Below are 21,540 nucleotides of genomic sequence, written 5' to 3'. Positions count from 1 at the left end.
ATTACATCTTACATCATTGTATGTTTGCAATTTCACCAGAAACCATGACATTTACCTATCCTCAATTATTACTGAATCAGCCTATGTGAACAATGCAAGTTCAAATCAAATCAGGCTTACGGGTTATGGTATTAGAATCGGTGTTTTCGCAAAACAAAACAATAGCAAACATAATTTGTTGACAATCTGCTGTTTGCAACGCTGATTAAATTCTAGCAAATTATGTATGATGAAGCAAGCAAGTACAATCTTGGTTGATTATGTTAAAGGTCAACTCTATATTAGATAACTATAAGGTTTGATACGTGTTTTCGAATTAGTTATTGTTAATAGACATTTAACAAGAAGTTGGCTAGACCAAGTCCCTATAGTTACTGACCTTTTTGTCCATCAGTCGGTGTCTCAAGTATTACACGTATGAAACGCCATGTATGCCAAAATATTATCTTTTTATCAATATGAAATGCCGTCTAATACTAGACTACCAAGGAGTATTCTTACCAATATTAATGTCTAATGTATATTTTAGGAACATTTAGGTGAAATATATGTTTTTAAATCATTAAACTGATGATTTGAACAACCAACTCTGCGATAGCTGAAGCTGAGCTTATTACCAAAGCTATTCCACTGAAATTTGTATTCACTACCCTATATCGTATGCATTGATATAAATAGATTACGAGTTTATTTCTTAAGGCGATTCGATTTTAAACTTGATCTATCTATTCGGAAAGCAGAAATATTTAAAACCTGTACGGTACTAAATTACCAGCCATGGCAGCAATAAATCCCATCGCCATAGACAAATGTTGAATGTGGATTCCGAAACATTATTTTACAGTTGATGTATAAGATAGTCATTAAAAACCTTGAAGAATTATAAAACGTGTATCAATTCTTATAGCAATGTAAAATAACAATTTAAGTTTGCAGGTTTTTTAATCTACAAATAAATTGTAATCTATGATGAATACTAATCGATACTAGGTCCTCTGGAGAGAACATTCTTCATTTTTAGAGGTCACCCAGTATAAAGAATAAATAAATACATGATATAATGTACCCGTATGCAGTTACTTATACTGTAAGTAAAACTCCTAATAAAACGTAGACATATGTACAGTATTTCAAGCTACTAAAAACGTATCAAGCTACTAAAATAAATATTCTTACTTATATACTTAATATGCTAATGAAATTTTAATTTACGCGAGTTTCATAAATACACAAGGTATAGGCCTACTTATTTCACATTAAATGTAAAATGAGAACTGTTGCTTCTATAATCAATTGATATGCATCTGTATTTAAAGTGTACACGCCTGCAATAAATGATTTCACCCGCAAAGAGCGAAAGTCGTAAACTTGCCTAGGTCGTCTTAGGCCAATGTTTTGTATTCAAAAGTTGAACTTTCGTCGGATCTGACCAGCAATAAAGCGTAACAGTAGATCAAATTGCTGTGTATAATATGAATAGCTGCTAAACAGCAACAATATTGGTTAACGAAATCTAAAATTAATTATCTCTAGGAAATTGTAACAAATACAACCTTTCACAAATCTTAAAAGTGTTTTCTAAAATTAAATTTCTGTTGCCGTACCGAATTAATCCATATTATTAAATACTTTTACATGGGACACGCATGTGCCTATTATAAAGAACATGATTTCGGGAATTTAGAATAGTAGAAGCAGTAGCGTCAGCGTGCGAATTGAAACGTTTTTGTAGGCCCATGTAGTATAGTGGCGTATGATAGTGGTACTAGTATGTTGATGTTATGTGGACAGAAAAGTAGCTCTTTCATCAATTCATTAATCCTTTTCTAGAATCTCTGTTAAGACGTAGATTTTGTTTATTACAGACGCATATACTTCATCTACGCTTGTTTTCTTGACTACCATATACAATTCATGATATTCAGATTACAGCAAACAGCAGCAAAAAACAGAACACACGTCGCAATTTATTTCACTAATGTGGTTTGTTGATTATTCTCGTGTTATCGATTTAAAGATACTATTTGATCTATCATAGACCATTCAGAAGAAAGTCAGTAGGCGTCTTTATTTATAATTAACAATGTCAATAAACTATATCATCAGCATCAAATTGCTGTTGACGACCTAATCATCAGAAACGTGTCAAGATTTTCGTATTCATCTACCCATTCAAATCTATTATTTCTTGTTTAATTTTGTGTGTCGAACTTTGAATAAAGAGCTGTTAGTTTTTAAATGTTAAATGTCAACGTTCCGGTTCAATATTGCTATCTGATCAATCTGGATTTAAATCGTGAATCCTCTTCTATTTTATTATATCAATTTCGTTTCTACATAAGACTTACATCGCAGAAGAGTTTGGTTCAATTCTCACTAGGACGATGATACTCGCGCAACTCAAGTAATTTGACCAGAAGCTTCAGTGTAGAAATTTAAGCTCACTCCTTCTTAGTGTATCAAAGTGCATTGCAAATGATTGTGTATGACGCACATTGAAGAAAAAATTAATTTCAAGAATGTATAAAAGGTATATATCTGTTGTGAACACATTAATCGCTATTACAATTACTTTCATGATACTGACTGTGTTCCACATTCTGATTGTTATATTACAACCGTTCAAAGAAAGAACAGAACATAGGGTCACCCCAGATTCGAAGAATAAGGCCTGCATTGTATTAACGCCAAAGAATGATGTGGGTGGGTTATTAGTTATCTAATAATCAATATATTATATTTCCGTGAAAAATTTCTTTATATCAAACCGATGGTAAAATATGATATCTATCTTCTTGATATTGTTCCTTCTTCAGAGATAATACAAGTTGTAATTAAACAGAATGACCTTAAGCAGGCCAATTCTGCCTAATTAATTATAGGCCTATTTACGATTGATAACAAATTGGTTTGACTATTTAGTTAGTCTTTTATTATTTGATGTGTAGGCCTGATTTATACAACCACCGTTACCGAGCTGATTGCTTTTGAAATTATTTTATTTTGAACTCATAATCCAAATCTTTTTTGGCAGTGGTATTCAAGTATAGTTTTAGGACTATGTGAGTAACATGTGACCTAAATCTTGCTGCGCAATTAGTGGTATGTATATTTTTCAAAGTAACTTCATCGATCGATTTTAACATGACATATCTTTGACAAAATACGAATAATAATAACCTCCTCCAGTTTTACAATACTATAAATAGAATAAGTAAATAGAATGGTGTTTCTATTTATATCCATTTCAATGAGGAATTACAAATACAGAAAAGAATAAATATGGAGAGTTTATTAATCAACATTAATAAAATGTTGCACAGTTATATGAAATAATACGGACAAAATCAATTGTAATGTATTAGTCAACATTATTATGATAACCTTGTTAAAAAGTATTTATATTACCAATGGAAACAAGACGACGTGTGCAACATAATATTTGTCAAAATTCTGCAATTCATTCATTCATGCGCAACCCATCGTTACCCAATTCAAATTCTAGTACAGTAATTTCAAACTATATTTGAATGGATGACATTTTTATGCCTCAATATCCGAGATATGTCAAATTAGGATTTCACTACAATTTTAATTAACGAGATGTTAAATATATGAAGGATAATACAGTATACAGAATGTAGAAGGTATTTGTTCGTAACCGAGCTTCTTTGAAATTTTTATCAAAATCAGACTTGGTATATTAATTGTTTTAATCTTCCCTGGACAGAATCCAATATCAGATTAATAAACTATTTCATGAATCGACTTTCCTTCAAGTAGGAAATTAAAAGAAGTAATTGAATATTCTGTTTGTCGGATAAATTATTAAATTAACATTTTATGGATTGACGTCTAAGATTTCAAAGCGTTACCATGAGATGGTACAACGCTTTTTTTTACAATTCCAATGAATTGACGTCATCACTATGACTCGGTTATTAAATGTTGAACATAATGTATCTTTTTGAAATATACTGCTACCAAGTGTACCATCTCAATTAAATAATGATTACAAAAAATATATGAATATCGTTTATTTGGCTTTAAAATTCATCTTTATCGAATGTACGAATAGAAAATCTTTGTTTATACACTGCAGATAAAATGTAAAAAAGTACATAAACATAGGGTTAAAACATTTATATACAATAAAAAATATTAAGAATATTTTATGATTCAGATGTTCATTTTTACTGTTTATTATTATTTATTTACAAATAGAACCTATACTCTCGCTCTGCATCCCTTCCTCCCACCCGCATGTGGCAAAATACATAATGTGGCAAAGGCCGGGTGGTAAAAGACCGAGTGGTAACAGCCGGGAGTGGCAACTGGCCGGAAGTGGCAACAAACCGGTTAAGACCGGCTAAAAAAGTTCGGGTGGCAACAGGCCGGATGGCAAAGGGCTAGGGACCAACGGGCCTAAATCCATTGCATCAAATCGAATTATGTTTGTAAAAAACTCAATATAATTATTTATAACAAAGTTTATAGATAAAGAGAAAGTTTATCACGTTACGATATCCTTTGATAACTCTTACACATTGGCCTAATTGATATTTTTGGCCTGTAAGTCATTTCTATAGGCCTACTGTATGGTTTAAATAAAAAAGGCAGAATTCTTACAGCTGTAAATCAAACAAGTGAAAGTTTGACGTTTTAGTATGCTGCTAACGCACTAATGCGTGTAAGCAAGCTTAAAGAAAATATTATTACGTGTATGGCAATATCAATGCAATTTCAACTATTTCAACCTATATCTGACATACATGTAAGAATCTGATTTATATATTATTTAACATTTAAAATTAAAAGTGAACTTTATGCTAGTGTAATTTATATCACAAATTAAACAGCTGAAGAGGTATGGCACTCTAATAAAAACGCGTTAACAAATTTTAGGCCTAATTCGAAGACACTTTTATACAAAATATGTAACGCCATCGCTATCATAATCATGACCTTCATTCCAATAATGTGTTTGTTTTTATTGTGAATATACTGTAGATAATTAATAGTATTGTTTCATTATCGTTGTTTTTGCGTATATGCGTCGAGGTTGCGATGCCCGATGTAATTAGACGAAATCTCAGATTTAACATTTAGGCCTATTTCCATTTCAGTATCACAATTAAATTATACAAAAAAAGTTATACTGATGGTATACTTAAAGAAGAAAGGCTTCATAAATACACAATAGACAACATTTTTTGGGAAATCAAAATCAACAATTTCAAATATGATGTCTCCGAAAATAATAATAAACATCGCCACTTTGTAATTATATGTGGGGATTTTGATGAAGCAGCATTCAAGTAGGCTTAGTCTAAGATAGTGAAGTGACAGAACTCATGCTGAAAACAAGAGTTTTATTCCAGCATAACAATAACTGCACATTATGTTCTAGCCAGATCTTTATGTCCTATGACACGCTCTAGTATACACGAGGAGCGTCATCATAAGTACTATTGGATCCAGAGTAGATGAGGGGCATAACAATGTCACTTACGATAATGAATTAAGTAATGATAATATTAATTAATATTAATGTTAATATTAATAATTATATTTATTTGTTTGCATTGCAGTTTTTTTAGGTGTGAAATTTTGTCTATGGGACGGGAACAGTTGGTTCCGAATTTAATAATTAAAACAAAAAGGTAATCACTTTGGTATCAATGAATCATATCATCCAATGTAGTACATCCACTTTTACAGAATATAATAATACAAAATAACATATTAAACTACAGCACAGCAAGATAACTATGATTTGCATTATGAAATTATGGTCTGATTTAAGTTAGTAAATGTCTAAACAAATGAATTAAATATATTTGTTTTTTTCACTTAAACATTTGGTTTTGTTTTGTGTCAAGTTATTGTTTATCATTAAGATTCTTTTATAATATTATGTTAACAATAATTAGTTATTACAATATGGTGTTTTTCTTACTATTTCATTATTTTATTCAGTCTTCATTCAATCCTCCATGAAATTTAATTAAGGTAAGACATAATTCTATACTTTAAAAGTATTTAATACAGTTAGACTCTTTTACTTGCGATAGTCGGTTAGAATCTGTCTATTGACAGCTGCAGACACGGGTGTATACACAATGACGATATGCATGTACGTAGTCTTGCGCAACGCTAATGTTCAAACATTCTAAAACATGTTTTTCATTATGTATTGTACGTTTTAAAGCCAACAACACAACAGTTCGGTAGCTGTTTATTTGACATGTTTGACTGCTTACTATATTCCGTACTATACAGTACACGTTCATTTTGTATAAAACCTAATGTTCATTGGAAGCTGAACTGGACGGAGAAGGTGAATTGTATTTCCGTAGCCGTAAAATAGATTAATGGTTTGTCTGTCTGCTTTCACGAGTATGGTCATTTTAGTGTCATGGGCCACATCAACCAAATGAATTGTATGATCTCAAAATCCAAGCTTATTAATGAGTTCAACCGTATAGTCTAGCCATTCGAGACCAGTGCAGCAAAACATTGTTTGTCATGCTAGTGGAAAGTGTGACTAATTTATCTTCTAAATCGATGAATGATCATTTCTTTTCACTATCGAAATACACGTTATCCAGCAATCATCTAAATGGGAGTGGTTTCCCCCAACAGTCCCTAGTATTAGAAGAGCGTAAATTACAGTGTTACAAAATTACCCATGTAACGCAAGATAATTCGGTTTATTCACATCGCTTGTGATCTATATATAAATTTACGTAAGGGCAAAATTCGGTAAATCGCGCGTTATTTCTAGAATGTTTACTCGATGGTATATAAAGTTGGTTCGTACTTTCGGTACTGATTTTAACCACCTGATGTAACCCTGTTTACTAATTAAATTTAGTTAGATAATTAGTTATTGACAATTAAAACGAATTTAGGTTCAACTATATGCCCCAAATAGGGGTGTTTTCCGATCGACCTGCACACAATAATACGCATTTTCCTATCTCCTCCTACGATAATTGTTTTTAATAGCTGAAACCGGTTGAACAGCTCGAGTACAGTATCATAATGTTGAAGACAGGCCGATTTCTTTAAAAAATACTATTTTGATAGAGTTAATATACGTTTATACAAATGTATTGATTTGCGATTAATGGAACATTCCAATCTCTCAGACTCCCAGTTTGTAGGTAAATTTATGAGCCCTTGGTTTAACACAAGTAGGTAAATGTATGGGCCCTTGGAGAATAAACTTAAAACTAAAATATAGTATTGCAATACTTTGACAATCTATATATAAATTATGGTTAATTCTGACATAGGCGAACACAATGGAAAAACTTCGGTACAAATCTCCGCCTTGGATACCTACCTGATCTATCTCAGATGTACCGTGAAATGTAAATTTGATAACATTAGTTTTCACTATTACGATATTGTTTCATATTTCTATCTTAGGAAGATATTATAAAGAGTTTTTTAACAAAATTTATGATTTCAACAGTAGATTTTCAACTCAATTTCAATTCTTCGCGGTCAAAGTAATTTCCGGGTTCACGATGAGTTCACCTTGCAACAACCTGGTTTCAACTATTTTCTCTCTTTTATACACAAGGGAGCAGTTAAAATAATAGATTTGACCCTAAAAAAAACCCGATAGTAGGACTGGAGCTTAAGTTGGCCATTAGTGGCTATAGCCATTTCAGTTTTTTGTTCATTTTAGGAACGGACCGCGCGTGTGAAGGTACAGTAGTTAAAAAATAAAAATTATACTGCAAATTAATAAAGATCAAATTAAATATACGCCATAAAGAACCGGAATATATTGTGGGGAATAGTATTATAAAATTACATAGGGAGATTTCATGATAAGACATTTTGTTTAAAATCGAGTGAAATCCCGATAGCCGTGTTTTATTGAGTAAGCTGGCAGGAATAACTGTAGGCTATCTGTGTCCCGTTAGGACCGAGATGTCTGCCCATGTTGCAAGCCGTAATGTCTTAATTCTTCCTTGGGCCGAAACGGCCCACTCTGTCACGGAAGTTTCAAAAGATGTTTAAATTAAATAATGTATTAATTATTAGGATGGTATTTATTTGAATAAACGCCTCTCCAATAAAAAAATCACTTTGATTAATAACCCCCCCCCCCCCCCCCTAACCCAACTATCTAATAAACGTCCATCCACATTTATAATAACACAATTATACTATTTGTAGTCATCGCACTGTTATCTACAATTTACCAAGCATTTGTTATTCTTTTTACCACTTTTCATATCTATTAGAGGATTTCATTTGATTATAAATGTTACCATATTATTAAAACTAAAAAATTAAACATATCCCTCGAATAAGCACCTCCCTCAAATGAACTCCGCCTCCCCACCTCCGCCCTATAAAGGGCCCTACCAAACAATAAACACTATACTTTCGTGAAAACTTGGGGAATAAGTATATCATCATCATATTATAATATCACTAGAAAACTACTGTACCTAGATCCATGCCATAATAGGGGTTCTTTGAACCGTTGTTTGTGCTGTGATTTAATGAAAAAGAACTCAACCATTAGGCCTAGCTCGTAAGAGTGTTTTACAAGGTTACTGGTTATCCTTTCTTACCAGCATGTCTGTGTGTATTTTAATAATTGAAGGCAAGACAATCATCTTGTTACGGTGCCGTATGTACTTTCAACATTTACAATTCCATTAAGTATAACTATAGTCCCAAGGTGTTTCTTGGAAAAGTGTATTGTTCCATTTGCAAATTAGACCAAAATTAGTACATATAATATATAAAGAATTAAACGTAAATGTATCGTACAATTGACTGTAAATATCGTATTTCTTGCCAATTTGTTCTAGTACATCGATAAATACAAAATAGGACATTGTCAAGAAAGATGACAAGAATGGTATTTGAAAATTCATTTTGAACGTAGGGGAATGAGCTGTTAGGAGCTCATGTGGTAGGGTGGCCAGTTCCTTTCCACGCCTTTTTAGGGTTGTACTAGATCTAAAAGACAGGGTATCGGTAGGCCTACGTATACCTTCAACAAAAGTTGTTGCATTCTTTATAATTAAACATACTTTATATAATTCCAGCTTTTTATAGCGTATCAGCGATTGATATTTTGTACAGCAATGTTATCTTTCGTCAGGCTTCATTGCTTGTCAGAACCGAAAGGTCATTGTTTTACTACAAAACATTGGCCTAGGCATAAGTTTACAGCTTTCGTTCTCTGCGATTGCATGCGGCGATTGTAACTGATAGTTTCACCACGTGTGTTACGTCATAAACAGTTAAATTGCCACATCTTCGATATTATACAGAATGTTTTTTAAAATTTTACTTAAAAACCATAAAATTACGATTGAGAGCCACCGTATTTTGTTATCCACTGTGGAGCGTTCTAATATAGACATTGGTGTGTTCTCACTAGAAATTTGCAATATCTAAAAATAGTATTATTACAGAACATACACAATTTGTCAGTCTGAATTTAGCTAACACGATAGGTATGTATGAATGCAATTTCGATGTCATCAAAGGCAAGGAACTCAAGGCAATTTGTTTTTATTATGGTACCTAGAGGAGAAATATAGATCCTAAAAAGGTCCTTGATAAAGTCTCATACGACGATGAACGACAGCAGTGTTTAGCCTGAAAACTATTGTGTAACACATGAACTATCACAGAACAAATAAAGAGAACCAGATATCGGACACGACCGTATAATCCAGGATATGTTGGGAGTGCATTGGGTATGGGGTTGATTTTTACCTCATGAAAACATTAACTTTCTAAAAGGTCTAGCCTAATTCTCACCTTTTCTAAAGGTGGGACTGGAAGTTAAATGTTTAAGTATGGCCCATATATTTCCCTCTTTTCATATCCTTGTATCTGTACACATGACCGTTGATCAACGTCGCTAAATAAAGAACGAAGGAATAAAAGTAAAGCATCTTGAATGTCCAATGGCAAAGAAGACGGAATTAGCATGACTTAACACAATTGATGGCATTCAAATTCAAGAAGTGTTGTGTTGCGTTGTGTGAAGTTTACGTGAATGTAGCTCAGGGGCGGATTCAGGACAGGGTGTCCCCCTCTCCTCCTGACAACTAAGATGAAAATATGGACTACTTTTTTGATATCTATATTTGGCAGACTATTTTTAGTCCCCTTCTCCTCTCCCACCCTGTTTCACAAATCCTGTAGCTCAAATTTAATAGTAAAATTCATGGAAGATCTTAAATTTCCAACAAGATCATTATTTTATCAATAAAATCTCATCCAGATACGTTCAATGTTGTCGTCTCGCAGGTCACAAGTGCGTATACAACAGTCGTCAACATCATGACGTTCATTCTGGCTCTGACACTACGTCTGACTGATTGAAATTGAATTTCAATTTGCATACATTTCCTATGGTTTTATCTTTGGAAAATAAATTGCTGTTTCGAAGATTTCTTGTTACCATAATTTACGGCCGTTTGGGGAGGACAGTGAATTTTATAACAGGTTATATTGAAACAACTCATTATTCCATTGAGGCACCACTATCTTAACATATAAGCGTAAGGCTATAAGAGAGTTCAAAAAGAGTATGAATAAATCAAGCTATTTACAGATTTAATAGTGAAAATTATTGTTCAATCATACCGTTCTCTTAAACAGAAAATTCAATGAAATGTCGGAATGCAAAACCTACTATGATTCGATTCAAACCTAACTAACTTATGAGTGAGAGCCACTCACTTGACCATGTCTAGTGCAGGTTCAGCTCAAGTGAAAGAACGCTTCAATACTAATTGATCGTAAATACATCCTAGGCCTATAATTAAATAGGTCTGAATATCAAAAATCAAAATAGTTTTTGTTGGAAGCTTACTAGTGTTGCCAAGCACAATCGGAATCTACGATGATGACTTCTTCGCCCTTAAGCGTAATGGTTGATTTGAGACCGTGCCACTCAGAACCTACCACACCTCTGTCACCTAAGTTATACACATCGGAGATCTTCTTTATAGTGAAACATTACTATTCGAATAACAAACGTGAACACTATTACTATATAAACTAAATAACTCGAGAAATACACGAGTGCAATAGTATAATAGAGTATAATCAGGAAATGAAACCTGTCAATACAATGCAATACTAATCAATGCCAAAGTGTTAACCAATCATCATTAATCATAAAGTATTGATCAATCATAATTGATCTTAGGTGTTATAAAATGACTGTTACTTAGTATATGTTGAGCTTAATTATTATTTATTAGCAGTGGTATTAAACAGAGCCAATGCACCTTTGCTCAGCTGGCGTGTAACAATAATTTGGCGGGAATAAGAACAGTGGCCATGCAATGAGAATACTAGTATGGAAAAGTTTGTTTTTTATGTGATCATAATTTTGTGCGCATACATCCGTATTCGTACATTTGGGAATAGTAATTTTTCACACGAGGATTTTAAGTTTTTATTTTTACGATAGTTTGGGGAGGGATTATGAATTGAAGAACATGGCTGGTCATTTTATTGACGCACGAGTATTATTGTCATAATAAATTATGGATTATTATATAAGTAAACCTGTAACGTGTTATTACACTCCATATCCCCGGCATCTTGTAGACTTGACGTTCCGTATAACCTTTTGTTAAATGCGCAATTTTCGTTACATAGTGAATTTGGTAATTATTAATTTGATACCTGAAAATGTCAGCTATCTTAAAAATGGAAAATATATGTATACATAAAAAAAGCCGGGTCTTAGCAAGTGTACAGACTGTGCCCAGTAACGACGGTTGGGTTGTAGAGGCATTATCGTACGAAGCTACAGTATCTGCGTTCAGACTTGACAGGTATTCCCTTACTGAACTTAAATTACCCCAGTGAGGTAATACAAAATGTATATTCACGCGTTCGATGACCGTTATGGAGTACCTGACTATTAATCGTCTGCTTAAAGTATGACTAGGCCTACCTTTGATTGGTGAAGCATAATGAGTTGTTACGTTCTGACATCACTGGTGCGCAAAATAATTGTATTATAGTTAAAGAACTGATAGTGGCAGCCGTTTCTTGTACCAGGAAAGAGTGCAATTTCACTCTTCCCTGCTCGTACCTTTATGTCCAACGACAATAAACAGAATGTATCGCGTCTGCTAATATAAGGTGTATGTTGATATAACGGTACTTTTAAAATTGTAATCTCTGTATTTTAAAATACAATTGTTATTATATTATATTACGTTTGTTCCTTTAGACTACACATTTTGCTATTGCGTTTCCTAGTTTTAAATGAAACATGGTTTATCATAGTTTCTTTCTTTGTTTTTTTAGAGTTAGCCTATAGATAAGTTTTAATTATTACGCTACATTGGTTGGTCTATCAACGTGAAGAGCATATGACGCTAAAGCAGTAGATTGGTGGTCTTTGCTATTTTCTTTTCAATCAAAGTCAACCCGGTATCGATATTAAAAATAAAGAAATTATCATGATCAGTTCGGAGATAGTTATACTAACTTTCTTGTTGTAATTTAATCTAATTTTCAATTAGGCCTGAATTCAAGTCTGAATTAAGCTTGAAATATATATTTTTTTATATATTTTTTTTTTTATTTTTATTTTTTTTTTAATATTGCTTGCAGTTCTTAAGTGATTCATAATCCAATAATAGAGTTTCAGTAGACTTGTAATCCAAGCCTCTGTGTTGAGTCTATATTAAAAAAGTCACATTATAGGCCTAATTTAATGATAAAACATTGGATATATAAAATGTCAAATTCGACACTATATGCTTACGATGTCGGTCAATAAGTTCATTTAAAAAAATTTTTATTTCACATACACCTAACAGCGATATCGCCAATTACAGGATAATCAGCTAAATTCATGTGTACTTTATTTACAACACATCTGGCTTGTTAAAATAGCAAACGTACACTGGTCTCCTGTACCAGAAATGGACCAAAGCAATCCCTCGCCATATTATATGCCGTTTGTATATTGCGTCGTTCTATTAATTAATCATGCATTACAGATTGTAACTAGCGCCATCACATTGTAATTCGTTTGTTTTGAAAATTCGGTACAACCAGTACTACAGTTTTTGTGTATAAACTAGGTTATTAGTAGGTGACTCTTTCTAATTCACTTCCTAAGTTTATAAGCACGATCAATTTATTTATTATGTGATTGACAAGTTTCTCGCTGGTAATGGGAAGAAAAGGAAAGAAAATACAGTTTTTGAACTTGAACTGTGACACCATGCGCGTCATTGACGTATGTATTCAACGCTTTTTATACTGTGTCGGGGCTCTATTACATTCCATATGAAAACATAATTTTCCATTGATGTGTATGATCTGTTTGTTAATCACTCTCAACAGTATTATAATGTGTTTTTGTATTGAATAATATAAATTTAAGCAATAGGTATGTCTCCTGAGATTCGAGTCACATGGGTTTAGAGACATTGTTACTGTAATACATTGTTTGCAATGTACCTGACGTTATTTTTTATAATAATCCCACCTTGAACGTGAATTTAGAAGTGTTCCTATGGACACAGGGTAATATAGGCCTACTCTCTATGTTTTACATTAATGTATACGTGGTTGATATGTCATAGCATATAGAGTTACATCACTTTAATGAACTATTGTTTCCTATACAGTAGTGTGTGATATGACATATTACTATTAAACTGTTTTGAATATGCTGATTGTAACATTATTAATAATTAATATATGTATTATTTGTGGAAAACTAATAAACAACAGCAAATGACACTAATGATATAATTTAGGCCTATAAAATCAAGACCATCGCATCGGTCATAAATAACCATGATCCGAGTGTATCCTAACATTTTTAAAAATATCACCATATATATAATAATTGAATTACACATTATTATTAACATATATTTCACGGAAGAGCTATAAGTTAATCACGGTCAGTACAAATCAAGGTTATTATAATCCAGTCTTATTTAAAATTCATAGCAATTAATAAGACAATGATTGCCGCCATAATTTCATTGATTTTTAATATCAATAGGTCGCCCTACTTAAAGTTGAATTCACAGAATTAATTAAATCAATTTAATGAAAAGTATTTATTTACTTAAATTAACTTTACAGCCATCGGCTGAACGAAGTACACAATAAATTAAGTAAAATTTGCCGATTGGTTTATTCAAAGAATAAAACATATAATAAATAGAGCAAATCAAAATAGTGATACAGTCTCGGTACTGTATCTAGATTTCTCCAGTGTCACAAATATTCGGTAATTCAGCATCATAATATGTTTACATGTACCGCCGTAACCTAACCGTACATACACAGCATGTCGTGATAGGGGCAAATACTGTCGTATATGAAGATGATGAAAGGTTTATTTCAACTCGACTTCGACTCGTTGATATATAACCTTTCATCATTCAATATCATAAATAAATATTATATTTATTTGGATTTACAAACACACCTACTGTTTAGTGTTAATTATGTCAACAAGCGACCAAACAATCCTAGGCTTAGCTAGGCTAAAGCTCCTAGGTCTAGTCTAATACTAACAGGCATATGCCTACTGTAGATAGGCTAGAAATGCAGCGACACCATTACAAAACATCGACAGGCAAATCGAACTCATCCAGGTTACTTCAAGATTCCACGTCTTGTAGAGAGATGTTCAAAATCATTCAAACGATCTAAAGCTAATTTAAATGCTTTTTTAGTAAAAAGGTAAAAAGTAATAGTATAAAGAAAATATATTTCAAACGAGAACGACCGTTCAAATAGTGCGTACTATTGCACGCCATGTGTGTACAATCAGATATAAAACAATATCCTTGTGTTGTCCGATATGTCGTGATACGTTGATGTGAAACTCTCACTCGGCCTTGGTGGTTATCCGAAACTCACTGCACTCTGTATCTATAATGTCTTCAAGTATCATGGTAAATTCTGACGGTCAGATTTATCACATATGATGCCTGTATCATACATTGATACATGTCACAAAGTATTACGGAATTGCATAACTGGAGGCAATGCCATATGTGGAGATACACTACACATACCTGCTTATTTTACTAAATACATGATATTGATTAATAATAAATATATACTAGCATAAAGTTGATTGATCAGATATAACAACTTGGCATAGACATTAATACGATATTTGCATTTTTTTTAATTTCACGTAGGACATCAACATCTTAGACGTAAAAATATAGGATACCACAAGGAGATTGTGGTTAAATACTACAATCAGGACAACGTGATCTTTACGCGCATGCTCCAGTAATAAAAGCATGAACGGTAACTCGTGAATCTTAAAGTCAACCCGACATGCGAATATCTAATTATAATAATCATGATGATGATACAAATTTAATATTACAGCGTTAGGTCACTTATTAAACAATATGCTAATGTTTGTAATTATTACCTGACAAGCAGAGATAAATAATTATATTCCTCTGATTGAATTGAGATCAATTTGGCAATAACGACCGGATGTGCATTGAATTTTCTGTTAAGAGATACGAGCCGATCTGAAGCTTACCAAATACGGCTAATGGATATTTGAAACGAATAGAGAATCATTCACACAACTCGGAACATTGAAAGCAAAGGATTATCCGGTCTTCAACTGATTTCTGAAGTATATTAACAACATCGTCGTCTTCTTTATTTTCATACCAATTTCCTTCTCTCTAATTCATTCTCCTTCATACTCAAGCAATCACTCGTCACTCACCTCAAAACCCACGTATGGCCAAAGTGCTCTCAAAATGACCAGTCATATAGGACATTCGAAACCCTGTTTATGGACGAAATTTTGTTTATTTCCTCCTTGCCTGTTGTTACCTGTGTCAACACCACACGCCATGACAGGACGTAGCTGAATTTGACCATTAAAACGCGATGGACCATATCTGTCACTCATGTGATTGGTCAACTCACTTGCTTTGCGCCTACGTCGTTGCGTTGCGCTCAAGTGAGAACCAAGCTTTAATGTGAAATATTAACATATTTAAATATAATATTAAACTATAGAAAATCCTTACACAAGGCAACATGACAGATATGTTAGAAAGGTTGAAGACGCCATGTTGTCTTAAGTTAAATTGCATAACATTAAATCTTCAATATTACAACCCGCTGCTATACCTCATCATCACTAAATTGCACAAATTAATTGTTCTTGGATTTTAGTTATACTATAGTAAATCTACAATCAATATCGTGAAATTGATTTATGTTGGTAAATCATCAATTATGGTACTTGTGTATTATAATAACGGACGGCGATGGCCATGGACACATGCTCCCTAGCAACAAATGGCAATGTTGACGTGGATATTGCGATTACTTTGCTTGAAGCGGGTATGACAGTAGTTGATGCTGAAAGGCCTACAAACGATGATAATGAATTGAAGTAGAAACGACGGCTGGTGTTATAATGAATATGATAATAATCTACTGAGATGGCAAACTGGTTAACTTAACTTTTGATGACTTTAAATGATGATATTGTCCCATAACATTAAAACATTATTTGTATAGGTCTAACTAGTTTTTTAATGACATTGTTTTAATTTCATTTTATTTATTGGTTCAACAAAAACGTCTTCTAGGACTTTTAAACAGTCAATGAATGAGATGGCTCACAAGCCAGAAATCCTAAATTACAAATTACAACATTATATATGATTAGTTAAAATTCATAAAAACACTTTTAGAAGAATACCATAGCAGTTTTTAAACTGTTATGGCATTCAAAAAAAAATCTTTTCTATGATTTGTAAATGAGAGTAAAATAAAAGAATTACTGTGACCCCACATTAATTGATTGCAGATTATTTTGTTTCTATATCCTATATAAGGAATAAAATGCATGCTCTTTAATTTTTTTTATTAGTATTGATTTTTAATAATATATCATAATTATCGTAACAATGTTGAATTATAATGGGTTTGGTCATATTTTAGCATGCTCATTCCAATAATACGGAATGTAAATAAAAAAAGAAATGTGATATTTTTCAGTATCGATTAACGATACAGATTTTGTTATAGTTTATGATCATCAGTATCCAGCACATCCAATCTGGTTGATATTAACGATCGTGATGTTCTATTTGTAACCTGTACTTGATTGAACTTGATTCGAAATCCTTCTACATCGCTTTTTATTATAATGTCTGTCTAAGTTTTAAAACGCATGTTTAGATTAATGTTTTATGTCAAGCCTGTTCTATACGTACTCAAATAAAATGTTAAAAAACAAAATGGTATAAATACATATTACCTACATAAAAAAAATTAATATCACATTAATATAGGCCCCCAGTTAGTTTGCATGTTGAATATGTTTGCAAAAAAATGTGCAATTTACAGAAAAAAATGCTTTCGTTGTAACTACTGAACTCTTCCCTGTTGTATCGAACAACATACGTTTACAGTGTCATTATTCACACTTCCCACAAAATGTTGCACTTGGCCTCCTTATGTAATTATATGTTTAAAAGTGCTAGTCAAAACTAATTGATACGTAATTCTTCGTGCAACATCATGCAAATGTTTATACTACAATTTAAACCTCGAATGTACGCGAGAATATTCGATGTATAGGCCTAAACATCGTTTTATTGAAAATAATGTGCATACTGAAAATATGAATATGCTTTATCGAAAATGATTATTACCACGGTGATAAACTATACAAGAGTTATATACGTTATTATGGTAATACGACAAGGGTTACATGAATTAATAATTAATAGCGTTATACAAATCGGTAATAAAAATACGGTAAGTATTTTCGTAACCTGAACCTATAACTCAACTTAGGAGATTACCAGTGACTAAAAATACAGATACGTACATTTTTAAAGCAATAATGCCGAGGTTGAAGTTTAACCATTCTAATCCCTAATTATTATGACCGAGTGTTATCAATAATATTGTCATGTTCAATGTGTACAACGCTTACTACATTTGTAATTTGTTCTGATTTCATTGGGGACATATACCTGGCGAGAACAAGTAATTTTCTTAAATCAAATTACACTAGGCCTACTATGTTAGAAGATGATGAATATACACGTAAACGAACATATCTAATTAGATAATATAAGAATAGATTATGGTATATATATTCTCAATAACAAAATACTAAATTGATAGTTCAGCCATGTTTTGTTCGGATCGCATATCTCATTTCGACACATTACTGTAATAAATTACTCTTTTTCCAAATCTTCTTTATAGCCATGTATTCTGAAGACATGTAAACAATACACTCGGGTTACCCTTAACGTATAGCAAGTGCTTAGAAGCATTTGCTGTCTAAATTATTAGTATTATTCATATTTTATACAGGCAGGCACTCTAATCCTGTAACAAGCCACGGCTGTCCCGAAGGGCTGAATTCTAAATCTTAATACAACGGAGCATGAAGTCAACGTTCGAGTAAAAACATAAGACATAATTATCTTGAAAAGTAAGTCTTATTACAGTAGTTAGTATATAAGCATCAAACAAACATAAACGCTCGAGTTTGAGTCAAAGATTTCAACATTAAAGAGGATTGTATAAAGAAGGGTGTCTTATTGTGATTAGATCATGAATTAGTTCAGTCTAAATGCATGCCAAAGACGTCGGAGAAGAGGTGCTTTCCAATACTGTATTTTCGGCAATGAACATCTCAGAATCTAATGTTTAGGGCATCTGATATAGAAGACCCTGGTTTAGTTTGAATGTATATACACGCTATTCTAATATATTCAGAGTTTGACCCCTGTCGGTTTTTTTAAATGTATTTTTTAGTGTGTGGTTGTGGGGGGAAAGTGGTGTTGTTGTATTTGGAGGCATCTAATAATGTATTGTCAAGACAATGTAGAGCTGCCATTGGCGTACATTGTATAGGCAATCACATGCAAAAGGCAAGAAAGGTTTTCACTGTCCCCACCCTCTCTAAAAAAATAAACTTAGGGTTATTCCTAATTTCCATTCATTGCATTTTCAACCACAATGATATAATACATACCCTGAATGACACTATAAACTTTAATTTGTTTTTCATGTGTATATGTCCAACGTGTGACTGATGATATCCTTAAATGGCAAAAGTTACATTTTGTATGAACTTAATTACCTCGAATTTATTCTGTATAGAATTACAATTAGGTTGGGAAAATATCACCTTATAAGTCTGCAATTTAACTATCAATATTTTATACCCTGGCAAAAATAATTACAATCGACGAACATCGTATGCAAAAGTCTACTCATGTTACAGTCTCTATAAAAATAAATTTACTGTCCAAACCAAAAAATAACAATTTAACATTTATTAATATTCATTATTCACTGCATAGGATTAATGCAATGTACGTGCCGATTGTATACTGTAGTATAATACGTGATTGCGAATCTCATTTGAGCACTGTTTATGTCCGTCAGATTACCAATCTAGCCGGGTCTATAGCCTATACAATAGCATTTCCACTGAAGTGTTGAACACATGGAAACAATACCACGGGAACACACACAGACAGTTCCTTGGATGGTCAACCACCCGACAACCCAGGGGAAAATAACACCCCTCGGATGAGGAAGAGACTCCTATTTAATCAATATAATATGGAAGTAATGGAGATTAAAGAGCTGATGGACGCACTCAGCTAGACGGTCGGTCATGTCGTCACTATTTACGCATTCCTAGGTTTCTGTATCGTTACCTATCCCAACTTTAAAATCGATATACTATTGCATAGGCCTATATTAGGCCTACTAATAATAGTATAATATTCATTAAAGACGTTCATTAATATTTATACAATTTTTATACCATACACGTGCGTGCCTACTACTGGTAATATAATGTAGTACCATCAGCAATGAACGCTAAATTAAAAACAGCTGTAATAGCATTAGTTTACACACACTAATAGTAATCATTTAAAAAAATGTTCAATACGAGTAATACATTGACCAACTTACGTAATGATAAGGGAATGACGGATGACACGCGCGTTCCTTTTGCGAGACGCATATCGACCGGTATGATCCGTTGCCAAAATAGCGTATGAGATGTTACTCGTGTACAATGCAAAATAATCTTCCTCCTCTGATAACAAAAAAATGAACCGTTTTCTCCTTCTGAGACTGATTGGATACAGTAATTGATGTTCGTTTGAACTACCTCATTCACCGGGTGTGTCTAGCAACAGAATATTTCGTATCAATACAATCTCTAATGAGTATAACCTTCAAAGAAATGGAAAAGTATAGTCAACAGATAAGCACTGAAATCATTCAATGATTGAATTCAAGGCACTCACCGGTTGGCTGTCTTGCGTGTGACGTAGCATTAACATTAAGATTGCATTGAAAATGAGGGTTTTTGAATGGTGCATTGGCAACTCACAGAATGCGTTAAGTGATAATGGCCGAACGCAATTTCACGATTGCGACGCAATAGAGTGTGGCACTGATCTGCTGTTTCAGCGAAAGGTCGCGTTCAAGGAACTTGTATCTGAACGCGTAGGTTAGTTTTCAATGAATATAAGTCGTCGTCCTACGAATTTGTTTTACAAGCTTAAACTAATAAGACCATGGCTTAGTATTTCAGTTTCTTGATTCTGTAATTCTGCGTAAATAAAAATGTTTTTAATTAACAAAGCGCTAATTATATTAATTAGCGTTGTGATCGTTTTATTTACGTTTCTTATTGCCGTTTTTGTTTAAAATAATTCAATACGTTATGGCCGAACGCAATTTACACGATTGCGACGCATGGGAGTAGGTCTACCGGGTCGCACAGATATGCTGTTTTATTAAAAGATCTCATTCATCTCAGGCAAAAAATAATTATAATAATGATAATATAATCATCATCATCATTGTCATCATCAATCTCATTACTACTAAGCATCATCAGCATCAAATATCATCACCATTATTGATATATCATCATATTTATGAAATTTCAGCATTTAGTCAATGTTCACTGCAATGCTTCTGTCCATCACAGTTACTTTGGTCCTCTAACGGAGGTTTTGCAAACTAGGAAAAACATCAAAATGTTAATCAATTTTACGGTGTTCAAAGTGAGATTCCTACTTAAAATATTTATAACTTTACACCTAAAAGTGTTTCCTGTCATTAAAATATAATTTATGTAATACATTCCGAAAATTGTTAGACGTCTTAACCATTAGTTACCAGTTGTAGTGTAAGCTAATACGTGAAACACAAAATTAAGTGTTTAGACTTGCGAATAAAATTGTTAGTATGGCGTAATATCTTCTACCGTATGTTGTTAAAGTAAGTTGTCATGTAAAATTGTAAATCATATTGCGAATGATAATTTGAGGAAGGTGGAATAAGTAAATAACATTCAGGATGGATATAAATTACCCAAGGCTCTGCTGCCGAAACAATTCGTTTCAGCGAAAAGATCGCGTAGCGACCTGTTTTCAAAATGACTGAAAGAATTGGACTGACATTTTGCGAATTATTAGA

General features: G+C 32.8%; 2 protein-coding genes across 2 annotated transcripts in view; both read right to left on the bottom strand.

The window, feature by feature from the left end:
* LOC144846246 (synaptotagmin-6-like) overlaps positions 1–20,283 on the bottom strand; it is a 70,112-nt gene extending 49,829 nt beyond the window's left edge. The window contains exon 1 of the mRNA XM_078703532.1: positions 20,017–20,283. The gene's annotated coding sequence lies outside the window, so the exon portion shown is untranslated. The remainder of the gene's footprint in view (positions 1–20,016) is intronic.
* The window catches only part of LOC144846199 (T-complex protein 11-like protein 1), a 207,238-nt gene that overhangs the window by 99,829 nt on the left and 85,869 nt on the right, over positions 1–21,540 (bottom strand). The window lies entirely within an intron of this gene.

This window comes from Antedon bifida, chromosome 1, assembly GCF_963402885.1.
Source record: "Antedon bifida chromosome 1, ecAntBifi1.1, whole genome shotgun sequence".
Classification (NCBI taxonomy): domain Eukaryota; kingdom Metazoa; phylum Echinodermata; class Crinoidea; order Comatulida; family Antedonidae; genus Antedon; species Antedon bifida.
The sequence above is the reverse complement of the archived record's forward strand: the minus strand, read 5'-3'. Positions and strand labels throughout refer to the sequence as shown.